Raw genomic sequence first — 3,171 nt, forward strand, 5'->3', positions numbered from 1 at the left:
ACGCTGCATCTCTCTAACCTTATCAGTAGGGATTCGTTTACTGTCCTTCAGAGCTGCAGGTACAGGCTCAGGCTCAGGCTCAGGCTGCCTCCAGGCAGATGGCTGCCTCCTGCTGGCCACTTGGTAATCACAGCCAGGCTTCAGGATCCTGAACTGAGAGTGAGCATCCGTCTATCTGGGGAGAGGAATAAAAGGCCGCCAGATGACAAGGTTTATAAGCCCTTAAGCCTCTCAGGTTCTTACACTGGGAGTGGGAGCAGGGTTCTCCGCGCTGCTTTCTGAGCTGCTGGCTCCCGAGTTTAGCTCCGTAATCCATAAGAGAACCCCCCTCCTGTGGAATACAAAGACTTGGGGCTCCCAGGACCCTGCTGAAGGGAAATTCGCCCACCAGGCTCTGAGAGACCACAATGCCAGGGACAGTCCAGGTGGCAGGCCCAAGGTCCAGCAGGGGTCAAGTTTCCACATGAATTTTTAATGCTTCCAGCCAGACCTGTCAGATGTTCCGAAACCTGAGCGTCTCCTTTCATCTCTGGACATGATGCCCTTCCCAATCCATTGCCCCTGGGGGAGGGGCAGGGAGGGCAGGTCTGGGACAGCTACCCAGCAGCCTCTGGAAACATGATTCTGGGCAAGCAGAAGGGTGAATAACCTAGTTATTCTCCCACTTACTGTGTGACCTTGGGGGAGTTACTTAACCACTCTGAACATCCCTTGTGTTTTCTGTTTTCTTTTTCTTCTTTATAATTTGTAACCTGGGAGCAATAGTGCCTGTCTAAATTGGGCTGCTGTGTTAAGTAAGTGCATAGCCCATGGAAAGGTGACCTACATGTTCGCTGTTATTATCTTTCCTCCTGCCTCCCTCCTTCTGTTTTTTTCCAACCCCAGGGTGCCTCTACCTCTTTCCTTTGGAGGTGGGGACTTGGGTTGGCTCTGCCATCCAAACTGCCCACCCCAGGACCCTTTGGCCTTGCTAGAAACTTTGGGTGAGGAGGAGGAAGGGAAGAGACGGGAGGCGAGGCTGGGGGAGAGAGAGGAAGATGGAGAAGCGAAGGGAGGGAAGCAGGCAGCAGACAGTGGAAGGGTAAGACCCTGCTCAGAGAAACAAGAGCTAGGAGTAGACTCTTTCTCTCTCCTCCTCTTTTTCCTCCTCCTCCTCCCTTCCTTCCCTCCTCCCTGGCAACTTCTCCACACCTGGTCCTATCATCCTGGGAGCAGAGATGGCCACCCTGAGCAGAGGTGAGGTCAGGAGCATGGAGGAAGGCCTGGGAGAGGCGGGCAGGGCTGTTGGAGTGAGTATGCCCAGTCTTTCCAGCCCACGGGTTCCCTGCACCATGTTTCTCAGGGCTTTGACATCACACTTGGGTCAGAAGCTGCTGAATGCAGATTCCTGAACCCCTCAGACCCCCAATCGGATCTCTAAGGGGCCCTGGAACCTGCATTCCAACACGCGGGGTGGGTTACGAAGCACTCTAAAGGTTGAGAAACGTTTCCTTCAATGTGGGTGGTCGGTGGGGGTGGGGGTGTAGACAGGAGAAAGTAAAGGAAGAACTGTTAGGTCCCGCCCCCTCCACGCAGACTTGATGGGAGTTACAGACAAGACTCCTGCTTGGAGAGGGTGATGCCAGCGATGGGGAGCAGAGGACACGGAGGCAGAGGAGGAACGGGGACTCGGGGAAGGCGACACCCAGAGTACGCAGCCACGGAGGAAACAGACTTGTGGGGGTCCGCCCCCCCACCCCGCCCCTCCTGACGATCTGAGGGACTGAACTTCTGGTCCGGGATGCGGGTACCCTGCAAGAGGAGCGCCAGGGAGGACACCTCCCAACTTCCAGGACCAGCGCCCTGGCAGAGGGGCGATGCGCACGGACACGTGGATACACACCCGCCACTCTCCGGCCGGAGCCCTCCACCCTCCGCTCGGAGCTGGCTCCGGTCCCGCGCCGGCTGACCTCCCTCCCCCTCCCCACACCCCTCCCCGCTCATCTGCATAAAGTTCCAATTAGCACTCCTTCCGACAGCTATTTAAGCTCCCCGAACACGCTCCGAGCTCCGGGGCCCTCTTCCCGCCGCCCCCTCGCCCCCCGGAGCGCGGCCCCGTTAACCGCACAACCCGGGCAGCTCCCAGAGGCCTTGGCCCCGCGGCCTGGCCAGCGCCGGGTTGGGGGGGAGGTGGGGCTCGGGGAGTCGGGGGCGCCCCCGGGGCGGGCGATGGCGCGGCAGGGTCTGTCGCAGGCCAGAGGCCGAGGCGCCCCGGAGAAAGACAGGCGCGGCCCCTCCCTCTTTCTGGGAAGAGATGGGGAGGGGGCCTCTCCTGGGAGACTCGGGGCGTCGAAATTCTTGGTTCCTCATCCGCCGGCCCCCGCACCCCTCCTCCTCCCGCCACGTACCCTCTCCCCTCCCCAGCCATCTGTTCCACTCGGCAGCGCAGCGACAAACACGGCTCCCGCTCGCTTCCGCCCCTGCCCAGCCCCCTCCCCAAGCTCCCCACCCGGTTGGCAGAGTGAGACGACACCCTCCCCCGGGGCCGAGGTTTCTGCGGGCACCGCCCACCCGGCCCGCGCCCCAGCCCGGCAGGGACCCGCGCCCAGGTCCCCTCCCTCGGTCTCCAGGGTCGGAGGGGCTGGAGGTCCCGCTGGAAAAGGTGGGGGCCGGGTAGGGCGTGGGGAGATCTCCAAGGAGGACCGAGCCAGCCAGGTTAGGGGCTGAAGGTCAAGACCCAGGGGACAGACTCCTGGGCAGCGCGTGCGTGTGCAAGGGCGCAGGTTCCCTTCCCGGCTCGCCTCCCCGGCCGCCCCTCCCCACGCGCCCGCACCTCGTCCCAGCCGCAGCCACGCAGCGCCGCCTGCTGGGCACACCGCGTACCCCGCGCACACGCTGGGCTCCGTGGCCGCCCTTACCCGGAATCCGTGGGATCCCACTGCCATTCACCACAGCGATCAACCTCCACCAGCCAACCAACACCAGCTCAGAAAGCCAAGGGCCGGACAGAAAGTGCAGTGACACCGGACAGGCACTCTGGCAACCCACCCAGCCCGTTGGTGGGTGCCATCCTGATTGGGTACTTTGCCAAAAGGGCAGTGCCAGAATCCAGGAGACTGGGCGCGGATCTGCTATGTGGCTTTGCCAAGTTTCCAGACCTCCCTGGGCATATTTTCTCATCTGTAAAATGGG

The sequence above is a fragment of the Myotis yumanensis genome, unplaced genomic scaffold (genome assembly GCF_028538775.1).
Source record: "Myotis yumanensis isolate MYYU_CA2020_CCGP unplaced genomic scaffold, mMyoYum1.0.hap1 SCAF_10, whole genome shotgun sequence".
Classification (NCBI taxonomy): Eukaryota; Metazoa; Chordata; class Mammalia; order Chiroptera; family Vespertilionidae; genus Myotis; species Myotis yumanensis.